The sequence below is a fragment of the Paroedura picta genome, chromosome 8, assembly GCF_049243985.1.
Source record: "Paroedura picta isolate Pp20150507F chromosome 8, Ppicta_v3.0, whole genome shotgun sequence".
In the NCBI taxonomy this organism is placed as follows: Eukaryota; Metazoa; Chordata; class Lepidosauria; order Squamata; family Gekkonidae; genus Paroedura; species Paroedura picta.
This window is the reverse complement of record NC_135376.1, coordinates 7,166,784-7,178,652: the sequence shown is the minus strand read 5'-3', so window position 1 is coordinate 7,178,652 and position 11,869 is coordinate 7,166,784. Positions and strand designations below refer to the sequence as shown.

The 11,869-nt window shown below is 50.4% G+C and overlaps 1 long non-coding RNA gene across 1 annotated transcript; it reads right to left on the bottom strand.

The window, feature by feature from the left end:
- Window positions 1–837: 837 nt before the first annotated feature.
- On the bottom strand, window positions 838–10,741 carry LOC143842576 (uncharacterized). The gene is made up of 3 exons (XR_013233189.1): window positions 10,589–10,741; window positions 8,354–8,527; window positions 838–974 (listed from the first exon to the last, which is right to left on the bottom strand). It is a non-coding gene; the product is annotated as an uncharacterized LOC143842576 (long non-coding RNA).
- Between the last annotated feature and the right edge of the window lie 1,128 nt (window positions 10,742–11,869).

The following is an 11,869-nucleotide window of genomic DNA, read 5'->3' as shown; positions in this document are numbered from 1 at the left end:
CGGACGGACAGATGGATAGATGGACGGACAGACAGACAGATAGACGGATGGATAGGTGGACAGATGGACACTTGGCTGGATGGGGTGGGGGTGGATGGATGGATGGATGGATGGACAGACAGATGGATAGACGAATGGATGGATAGACAGATGGATGGATGGACGGACGGACGGACGGACAGACAGATATTTAACTCCCACTTAATCAGAAAAAACCCTTCCAGGGGTGCCAGGAAACCCCAGGGCTTCATGAAATCATGGTTGAAGAAGACTGATATAGTGTTTTTCTCTGGTACTGCCAAGAATACACACACACATACACATTTCCATATTAATTTATTTAAATCATTTATAAGCTTGCCTGATCACTTAGCATCTCGGGAACTCTAAAAAATGCATTAAGACCTGTATATCAAAACAGAAAATACTTTGGATGTTGAGGTTTTCCTCCTCTCTTTTCTCTTTTTGTTGATTTTGAAAGAAGTAAAAAAAAAAAACACAGAGAACATTTTAAAAACAATAAATCTGAACACATCTGAAAAGGAAGAATGCCGAAATAGCTCTGCAAAACAAGCATTTCTCGCCCACGGGCGGACCATCCCCAAGGTTTTCGGCAATAACTCCACTTCACATCCATGTGGAAAGACCAGGAAGGTAGAAACCTCTCTCACGAGGATGGGGAAATCTTCCCAGAAGCCTGACGCTTGGCCCCTCGTAGACCAGGCCCTAGAAAAACGAAGTCATTGACAGCAGATCTTAGCATGACGTTGCCTGATACGGGAAGAGACCCTTGATCTAGCATAGTGGTTCTCAACCTGGGGGTCGGGCTCCAGGTGGAGGTGCAGCTTCTGCGGCTGTGCCCATCCTCAGTTTGTACCCCGCCCTTCTCTCCAAGGAGGTCCCAAAGCGGCCGACGTTGCTCATCTTCCATTTCAGCCACACAACAACCTTGCGGGGTAGATCGAGGTAGAGCACTGGAGCAGCAGAAAAGAGGGAGATTGGCATGGTGGGACAAGAGGCAGAGCTGAACTGAGAAACCTAGGGGAGGAAGACAATCCTGAACCATGGATCTTCACACCATTGGTCCATTTGGGTTTAATTTCTGTGAAAGAACCCTTGCATCATTTTGTGGTTGGGGGTCACCACCACAGTAGGAACTGCGTTAAAGGTTGCGGCATTAGGAAGGTTGAGAACCACTGGTCTAGCAGAATCAAACGGGGCTGGAAGAGACCCCAAAGGCCCATCCTGTCCAGCCCCCCACCTTCCATCTTCCGGGGACTACAAAATGACACCCTGCTGACAGGTGCTCATCCAATTTTCTCCTAAAACTGTCTAATGTCTAACAAATGAGACTCCTCCACCCTCTGAGGCAGCATATTCTGTCCACGAGCAGCTCTCCCCGTTAGAAAATGCTTCCTAATATTTAGGGGAGCCTCCTTCCCGGTCATTGGAAGCCACTACCGTTCCTAGTCCTGATCTCAAAAGATGCAGTAAACAAGTTGGCCTCCTCTTCAATACATCAGTCTTTGAGGGCGGCCCAGCTCAGCCCAACCAATCAGGGATCGTGCTGCCTGTGCCACGACCAATCAGATCTGGCGACTCTAATCAGATCTGGTGCTGTTTGACCAGTCAGATCTGGTGACATCACGACACCAGGAAGCACTAGCCTCAATGTTCGTAGGGCGATGGAAGAGGACAGGCATTTCTGTGTTGCCTAGGCAACCAGGCGATGCTCCTGCCTTCCCACATAGTTCCCAGGGGGGATGCACTGACTACCCTTGAAACACCATACGGCGGCATGGAAAGCAAGGGAGCATCAGCGATGCAGGGACATGTTCTCTTCTTCCGCATGCATTGAGACAAGATGGGGATAACTGTGTATGTGGGCAGTGTGTCATCGCAGCAGGCTTTTGAGAACACCAGGAAGGGGATTTTGAGGCAAGGGAGAAGCAGAGGTGGTTGGCCACGGCCTTCCTCTGCAGAGCCTTCCTTTGTGGTCTCCCTTCCAAGTACACCTTCCCTCAGCAAGGAGCTGTCAAGGCAAGGGAGAAGCAGAGGGAGTCGGCCACAGCCTTCCTCTGCAGAGCCTTCCTTGGTGGTCTCCCTTCCAAGTACACCTTCCCTCAGCAAGGAGCTGTCAAAGCAAGGGAGAAGCAGAGGGAGTTGGCCATGGCCTTCCTCTGCAGAGCCGTCCTTGGTGGTCTCCCTTCCAAGTACAGCTTCCCTCAGCAAGCAGCTGTCAAGGCAAGGGAGAAGCAGAGGGAGTCGGCCACAGCCTTCCTCTGCAGAGCCTTCCTTGGTGGTCTCCCTTCCAAATACAGCTTCCCTCAGCAAGGAGCTGTCAAAGCAAGGGAGAAGCAGAGGGAGTTGGCCATGGCCTTCCTCTGCAGAGCCGTCCTTGGTAGCCTCCCTTCTGCTTGGCTTCCCCCAGCAAGGCGCTTTCAAGGCAAGGGAGAAGCAGAGGGGGTTGGCCATGACTTTCCTCTTCACAGCCTTCCTTGGTGGTTTCCATCCAATTACAGACCCTCTTCAGCTTCTCCCAGCAAGGGGCTTTCAAGGCAAGGGAGAAGCAGAGGGGGTTGGCCTTTGTCTTCCTCTGCAGAGCCTTCCTTGGTGGTCTCCCATCCCTGACCCAACCCAGCTTAACTAATCCCTAGCAAGGAGCTTTCAAGGCAACTGAGAAGCTGAGGTGGTTGGCCATCAAACCTAATCGGCCTCTGCCGTGCTGCCTTTCCTCTGTAGGGAGGTCATTTAACCACTCTCCCAAATTTCTTTCCCCCCCACCCAATTTGACTCCACTGGCTTGATTCCTGCCCATGCAGATGCTGTTGAAAACACATGAGCCAAGTCCGATGAGGCTGCCTCTGGCCTTGGGCAACCGCTTTCTCTGCCTGGCCTGTACCTGGCACCCCCTAAGCCCCACTGCCCTTTGCGGTGATGCGTTGCACCCCCCCCCCCATTCCTTGTTCATGGCCTCTGAACGCCGACCCTGCCAGCGTCCGCTGCTCCTCTCTGCTGCTCGCTGCGTCCAGATCCGCTGGCCCAGGCTGCCTCTTCTGTTCCCCCAGCCCACGATGTTTCAAATTAATTGGCCCTCCCTTCACCGTGTACCGCCCCCCACTCGCCTTCCCCTCACCAGATACACGCTGCCTGGCTTGTTTGCCAACCTGAATCCAATTTCTTTATTTCCTGTCTGTTCCCTTTTTTCCGGGACTCCCCTTTCCCCCCTGCACCACCTCTCTGTCGTCCCAGCAGTGGCCGGTTCTTCTCCATTTATTATCTTACAGCAATGGGCTCCTCTCCCCCTTGCCCGATCCGGAATGAAGATGTTAAATAGAAACATGCCCTAAGTATTCCCGAGACGCTTTCCCAAGACCCCCGGGCTCCCCCTCCGTCCCCCTCCTCACCCCCTCGGTTAAGTGAAATGCCGTTCGTTATTACCCTCTTTAATTCCGGTCTCGAAGACCATTTTCTACCCATATGTCAGCATGGATAATCTCTGGCTAATTTGGGTTTTTCGCCCCCCCTTCGCTCCCTTACAAGGTTCCAAGAAATACAAGAACCAAATGTCGTGGAAGATCTCGCCACACCACGGTGACATCTTCCGTCAAGATGTGCTGTTGGGATCCCTCGCAGATAACTCGGCTTCCGGCTGTCGATAACCGGGGAAATGTGCCCCCTCTTGAGCCGGACGACATCCATGTTCTTCCCGTGTAGGTCCCTCAACTGTGCAATACAGTCACTTCAGGAAGTTCCAAGTTTTCGACCCAAATTTTCTTTGAAACTGTGCCAACACAGCCGAGCGATATGCTCAGGTTATGCCGACAGATTTCTCGTTTCTGTGGGTTTTTTTTTTTTTTGAAGAACTGTGCTTTCAGAGGGAAAAGAGGAAATGTTGTCCCCAAAGCCCTGAATTGTGAAAGTGGTTACCCGTCAACCCCCCCCCCCCATATTCTGTCTTCTGCCATGAAAGCCAGCTTGGTGTTGTGGTTAAGAGCAGCCGCCTCTAATCTGGAGAACTGGATTTGTTTCCCCACTCCTCCACATGTAGCCAGCTGCATGACCTTAGGCCAGTCACAGTTCTCTAAGAGCTGTTCTCGCAGAGCAGTTCTCTCAGAGCTCTCTCGGCCCCACCCAACTTGCAGGGTGTCTGTTGTGGGGAGAGGAAGGGAAAGCCATTGTTAGCCTCTTTGAGACTCCTTCCAATAGTAATAAGCAGGGTCCCAAACCTGCTCTTCTTCTTCGTCTTCTTCATCTTTGTCTTTATCTTCTTCATTGTTTCTTATCCTACTTTTCTGAGGTGCTCAGAGTAATTAAAATGGGCACAATATCTTGCAGGGTAGGCTAGGCTCAAAGACGATGATTGGATCAAAGTCACCTAGCGAGTTTCCCAGCTGACCCTTGTCTCGGCCAAGACATCTGCAGACACCTCCGCACCACCTCTTCCTGACAAGTTTCCTGATTGTGCTTCCTTCTTTTTGGATCCAGCCCAGTCAGGGTAAATTTAAGTCAAGGGATAACATCACAGTATTACACAGGCAATCCAATGCAGAGGGAAAGTGGTAGTTCCTAGGTTGCTTCCATGTAGGGAAAATTCTCCATCTTGCTCAGCAGGGTGTCAGCTCAAAGACTTCCTGGTTCCCGGTTGTAAGGCTTCCCTTAAAGTGACTGCGCTCCAGAAGCCCTAACTTCTCTCAGCAGAGATTTGTTCCCCCTCCCCTTCTGAGCTTCCCCAATCGAGTGCAGAACATAGTCTGTTTCAATGGGGGCGGGAGGAGTTAGAGGAAGACCCGAGTTCAAATCGATCTGAATTCAGCAGGAACCACAAAGGAAAAAACAAAAGAAGCGCAGAATCAACCCAGGTGAGAGCCTCTGCCTGTCTGAGTAAGCAGGACTTACCTTGATGGGCCAGTGATGTGAGTACATATAAGGCCGCTTCATGTGTGTTCGTGTGAATATGGGGGAAACCAGGAAACTGAGCGATTGCAGCATGAGGTTGTTTGGAGGTTCAGAAAAGAAGAGCTCTGCTACGGAAGTTCAAACAGGGAGGGGGGGGGATCTTCTGGCCAACGGAGCCCAAGCTCTCTCACATGGATGAGCTCGGCCAACTGGGGAGCCTATCGTGAATGGGATGACAATGACCAGGCCCTATTAGGTTGGCCTATGCGCTGACGTCAGGGAGCGCAAATGGTTGCTCATGTGCAAAAGCCGTTTTTACATCCTGAGCCACAGAATATTAAGTTGATCAGAGTACATTTCTTTTTTAGCCTGTCTTCCCTCCCTGGAGTTCAGAGCCGTGATTCATGATGCATCCGATTCGAAGCATTATTGAGCCGGACAAATTTGTGTTCTGAACCATGGAATGACAAATTTTGGCAGGATGTCGAAGCCAACAGGGAGACTCTCCATCGCAAACCACAGTCTCCTTAAGCCCCGACTGACACTTCTACTAAGAGCAGAAATATGCCTCTTTACGCAGGGAGTGATTAAAATGTGGAATTCGCTGCGAGAGGAGAAAGGAATAGCAACGGACACAACTTAAAAAGGGGAATAGACAGATTCATCGAGGTCTATCAGTGGCTGCTAAAGGGAACCTCCATGTACAGATGCAGTCAACCACTGGAATGCAGTACAACATCAGGAAAAAGCTTCAGCCTCTCTGCCCTGTTGTTGGCCCTCCAGAGGAACTGGTTGGCCACTGTGTGAGGCAGGAGGCTGGACTAGATGGACCCCTGGTCTGATCCAGCAGGGCTCTCCTGATGTTTTTATATTGTGTTCCCGGTAGACAAGACTTTCTCATATATGTGACTGCAATGATTACAACTGATGTCCAGGCGACAGTGATCAGTTCACGGGGAAAGAAGAAGAGTCATTTTTTTATTCCACTTCTAGAAAGAATCACAAAGCAGCTGACAACCGTCTTCCCTTTCCTCTTCCCACAACAGACACCCTGAGAGAGCCCTGATATTACTAAGAAGAAGAAGAGTTGGTTCTTATATACCACTTTTTCTCTACCTGAAGGAGTCTCAAAGCAGCTTACATTCGCCTTCCTTTCCTCTCCCCACAACAGACACCCTGTGAGGGAGGTGAGGCTGAGATTGCTTTGACAGGACTGTTCGGTGAGAACTGTACTATCAGGCCTGTGGCGAGCCCAAGGTCACCCAGCTGACTGCATGTGGAGGAGCGGGGAATCAAACCCGGCTCACCAGGTCAGAAGCTGCCGCTCTTAACCACAACCCCAAGCTGGCTCTCTAGGGCAGGTGGACGCTACGGCATTGGCCTGATTGAAGCCCCTCCCCTCCTGAAGCCCCTCCCTCCTCTGGCTCCATCTCCCAAATCTCCATGTCTTTCCCCCCTCCCTGGAGCTGGCCACCCTAGAGGAAAGCTCTGCTGGAGCAGGGACAGCAGCGGAGCAGCAGAGCCGGCAGAGGGGCATGTGGGGACACCAGGCCACAATCCGCCATCTCCGCTGCCAGTGGAAGAGCTGGGGAGAGGCTGACAGCTCTTGCTGGCCGGAGCTATAGGATAAAATCCGCAGTTTGAAGTTGAGTTTCCTCCAGGTCAAAAAAAAGCCTCTGACAAGTCCCACAACCGGTGCCATAATATATGCGCTACACACAAAGTTATGAAGATGGAAAGGAAAACAATTTTCCTCTTTCCTTTTCTATTTCTTTTTATCTCGTTTCCCTCATCTGTTTCGTTTTAAGAAATCCCAGATGCCCAAACGCACACAAGCTGATCCGGCAGCCCAACCGTCCCCTCTGAAAAAAAAAATCAGACTCTGCCCCAAAATGAGTCTGGCTACATGCTGGAATAAACTGTGCTTAGACAGTGATGTTTTTGAGGAAGAACAAAAGGCTTTCATTCGTTCTGAATTGTTTGGAGAGTCCTGAGTTCGAGTCCTCACTGGAGCACGGAAGCTCTGCTGGGTGCAGTTGGATTGGCTGTTACAAGCTCAGCCTAGCCTACCTCGCAGAGGTGTTGTTGTTGTTTTTATTATTCATTTGATTTATTACCCGCCACTCCCTAACGGCTCATGGCGGGTTACATGCCGATGCATAAAAACCCCAGTTAAAAAACCAGACATAAAATCACAGTCGTAATCCAGTCAGAAACAAGATATGGCAGGAAAAAAACTAATCTTAATAGCCCCCAAACCCAACTTATAACAGAGCGAGAGGGAGGAGGGTGCAGATGTCAGGTTGCAAACCGTCACAGAGTTCCTGGAAGGGGGGCCATACAGATCTTCCTGGGCCGTACCGGCCTCAACCGTAGACCTGGCGGAAGAGCTCCGTTTTACAGGCCCTGCGGAACACTGAAAGCTCCCACAGGGTCTGCAGCTCACCTGAGAGCTTAATTGTGAGGATACAATGAAGGTGAAGAGGGGGAGGAATGCCCCTTTGGGCCCCCCTTGGAGAGAGAGGCAGAATTCAATTTAATTCAGCCAATGCAAACTCTTGTTTTCAGGCACCATTTAAGGGCTCTCAAAGCCTGAATGTAGATATAAGTATGCAGGCGCCTAGTTGGGAGATCTGAGGAAGGGAAGAACTTAGCAAGGGAGGGGGATTTCAGACAGGGTTACCAACCTCCAGGAAAGCCCTGGCTGCTTTGGCATTGTGATCTCGGGGGCCATTTTGCTTTCTAAGCCCTCCCCTCCCCAGATTCCACCTTCCAATCTCCAGGAATTCTCAAGACCGCAGTTGGCAACCCTTCCTTCAGCAGAGTATAAAACCCTAGACTCCACTGTCTAAAGCAGGGGTAGTCAAACTGCGGCCCTCCAGATGTCCATGGACTACAATTCCCAGGAGCCCCCTGCCAGCGAATGCTGGCAGGGGGCTCCTGGGAATTGTAGTCCATGGATATCTGGAGGGCCACAGTTTGACTACCCCGGTCTAAAGCAAGCATCTGCTTGGCAGGCAGAAGGTCGCAGGTTCCATTCCTGGCATCTCCAGATGAAAGGACCAGGCAGTCAACAATATGAAAGGCCTCAGCCTGAGACACTGGAGAATTCTGGCTGGTCAGAATAGATTAGGTATGACACTACAAAGAAGGTTCAATCAGCGTTCAACATGAGTCCTGGGGATGCCAGCCTCCAGGTGGGACCTGGAGATCCCCCAGAATTACTGCTCATCTCCGAACTGGAGAGATCAATTCCCCTTGTATCCCACCGGGGTCCCTGTCCTCCCCAGGCTCCCTCCCCAAATCTCCAGGTGTTTCCCAAGCTAGATCTGGCAACCCTACCCCCCCTCTCTCTTCCTAGAGGCCAGAAGGGACTTGGCATTCCTATTCATTCCTCACCCCCAATTTGCATTCTGTGCGGTGGGGGGGGGGGGCGGGGAGGATCCCGACCTACCTTACAAAGACGTTGTGAAGGCTGCTATGGCATTGTATCTGATGCTTTCTCCGGGGCCCCTCCCGAGCCATTTCCTGTGTTTTGCAGCTACTCTTTTGACGTATTAGACTGTGAAAGTTAGACTGATCACCGGTTTGTATTTTTGCAGCCTCTTTGATTCTGGACTTTAATAGCCTTGAAGAACAAAGGGTGGGAAATCGATTGTTAGAAACGAGAAACAGGAGAAAATGTCTGGGCGTCAAGCTGGCAACATTACTCAGGAGCACCTCCGAGTGTTACGCCTCCACTACGGTGTCTGGAAGACGCAGAGCGGCCAAGTGCGGCCCTGGGAAATCCCCTGAGATTTGGGGGTAGGGTCTGTGGGGTTTAAGAGGAGCTGGTTGGCTTCTGCGTGAGACAGGAGGCTGGAGTAGATGGACCACTGGTCTGATCCAGCAGGGCCCTTCTGATGTCCTTAGGAAGGCCTTGGCCTCTCTGCCCTGTTACTGGCCCTCCAGAGGAACTGGTTGGCTGCTGTGTTAGATGGGAGGCTGGACTGGATGGACCACTGGTCTGATCCAGCAGGGCTCTCCTGATGTTTTTATTAAGACCCTGGTCTCTCTGCCCTGTTGTTGGCCTTCCAGAGGAACTGGTTGGCCACTGTATGAGACAGGAGGCTGGACTAGATGGACCACTGGTCTGATCCAGCAGGCCTCTTCTGATGTCCTTAGGAAGGCCTTGGCCTTTCTGCCTTGTTGCTGGCCCTCCAGAGGAACTGGTTGGCCACTGTATGAGACAGGAGGCTGGACTAAATGGACCACTGGTCTTATCCAGCAGGGCTCTTCTCGTGTTCTTTGGAAATATCAGTAAAATCAAGGCTTGCCTACCAGAATCCCACAAACTGAGCGATGTGTGTCAATAAGATTTCCAGAAGCTGGGAGGTGGGTTTGGGGATCTTTACATTTCCCAGGCCTAGCAAAGCCCAAATTATGCAAACAGAGAGAATACGTTACGCAAAACAGGAGCAATTATGCAAAGATATTTCAGTTGTCATAATTTAACACGGGCTGATTGTCTATGGGTGCAGAATTTAAATTGAAATTTTAATGCTGAGTACACACCAAGTTCGGCATAGAAGTCATTACTGGGAGAGGTCAGGCCAGTCCCGGCTCCTTCCCACAGGCTGTTTAGCAGACGAAGAAGAAGAAGAAGAAGAAGAAGAAGAAGAAGAAGAAGAAGAAGAAGAAGAAGAAGAAGAAGAAGAAGAAGAAGAAGAAGAAGAAGAAGAAGAAGAAGAAGAAGAAGAAGAAGAAGAAGAAGAAGAGTTGGTTCTTATATGCCGCTTTTCCCTACCCGAAGGAGGCTCAAAGCGGCTTACAGTCGCCTTCCCATTCCTCTCCCCACAACAGAGACCCTGTGGGGTGGGTGAGGCTGAGAGAGCACTGATATCACTGCCCGGTCAGAGCAGTTTTACTCTCGCGTTCCCTTGAGGGAGTCCCAGGGAGCCCTATACATTTGCTCCACGGAAGGAGATGGGGCCCTCACCAGGATGGGCCAGGATGGTCCAATTTCTTAAGATCTTGGAAGCTAAGCAGGGTCAGCCCTAGTTAGTCCTTGATATGGGAGACCCCTGAGGAAGCCCCGGTCGATATGCAGAAGCAGGTGACAGCCAACCCCCACTGAACATATCCTGCCTTGAAAACCCCACTGCGGGGGGAGACGATAAACAGCTGGAAGCACGGATAAACTACCTCAGCACATCTGTTGCCTAGAAAGCCCCACCAGGGGGCGCCGTAAATTGGCTGCGACCGGATGGCAAAGAGGGGTGGAAGAGGGTGCTTCATCCATCCATCTCTCCCCCTTCCAGCTTTTTGTTCTTCTTCTTCTCATTCCTGGAGTCTGTTTGCTACAGGCGAAGAGAGAGGGAGGAGGGAGGGAGTAAAGGGAGAGGAGACACAGCCGCTGACTCCCCTTGTCGAGCAGTGATTTTTTAAAAAATCCATGAAGATTCTCCAGGTTGCAACCCGGCAGCCCTGCTTGTTACGATACTCTTTGATGGAAAGGGGTGGGGATGGGGGATAGAAAAGCAAAGGGAGAGGACAAAAGGCCCAATTTGCAATTAGATGAAATCTTTTGACAGGAGCGGTTCCATTAGAATACAGCTTTTCGGTTTACAAAATACGGAAAGGCTGTTTGGGAGAGACAGAGAAATCCACATGGAGGTTGTCTGGGGGAGATGAAACACAGAACAATTACCTTTCTTTCCCGAAGTCTGAGGCCAGCCTGCGCCTTTTCTCTCTCTTCTTTTGGACGCCGTGCCTTTAAAAAGGTGGCATTCAGCAGGGGGATATCCTCTTCTGCCCGCAGCCCCAGCCCTGGCACGGAGACCTGCTGAACAGACACCGGACAACTGTGGGTCATTGCCAGCTTTGGAGCTGTGAAAAGATCATAAAAAGAAGGGCGGGGGCTTTTATCGACCTGAGCCGAAGGATGCACATCAAAGGAATACCTGACTAGCCAGGCTGCATCCGTGTTTTCTGTTCCTCTACCTGGGATGTGCCTTGATCAGGATGACCCAGGCAAGCCCGAACATATCAGATCTTGGGGCAGGCCTGGTTCGTATTTGGATGGGAGACCACCAAGGAAGTCCCAAGGCCTTCACTCCAAGGCAGGCAATGGCAAACCAGCCCTGGAGTCTCTTGCCTTGGAAATCCCATGAAGGGTCAGCGTAATTTGCCATGACTTGATGATGTTTCCTTCCACAACCCTCTAGGATGTGGCAAGTAGCAGAAAGTTAAGAACCTGGAAGATTAGAAGCACAATTATGAGCAATAGTGGGGGAAATCTATTTTAGGTTCCGCCCCTTGGTTTCCAAGACTCCGCCCCCTGACTCCCTTGCTTGACCGAGAAGACAAGGAGATTCCAGTGTTGGCTGCCACGCATGCCCTGTTGCAGTTTCATTGTTGGACTTCCTCAGTATTGGACTTCCTCAGTGGTCACGTGAAATTATTTTACAACTGAGGAAATCCAATGACGAAACTACCTGTGAGAATACTAGTCTTGGTTGTGTTTGTTGCTTACTATTACAGATATTGAAGACTAGAAAGTTTTCCTTCAGTTGAAATATACGATTTCTGTGGAAACTTACAGGATTTATTGAGCCACACATTTTATCCCCTTGTTCGCACATATCCTCCCTTGTGTGTTTCTAGTTTGTTAACTTGATGCATGCCACGTTGGCAGTGTTTAAATATGCAAGAGAGTGAAACAACAAGCTGCTTAAAAGAATAAAATATAGAAGAAGAAAAAAAGCTTTGTCAAGAAAAAGAGGACAGGGGAGAGAGAGAGTCCTAACTAACTGCCAAACTGTTGTCCTGCATTTATTCTGTCTGTTGTGGAGGCAAACAGGAAGTGGGTTCAAAGGAACAGAAAGTCTCCAATTAAGCCAATCAGGACACAGGAGGAAACTACCTGAAAAATATCAGGAAATTATCACTGGAAGCTACAATGCTATGGAGTGGGATGCTTTCTAGAAGA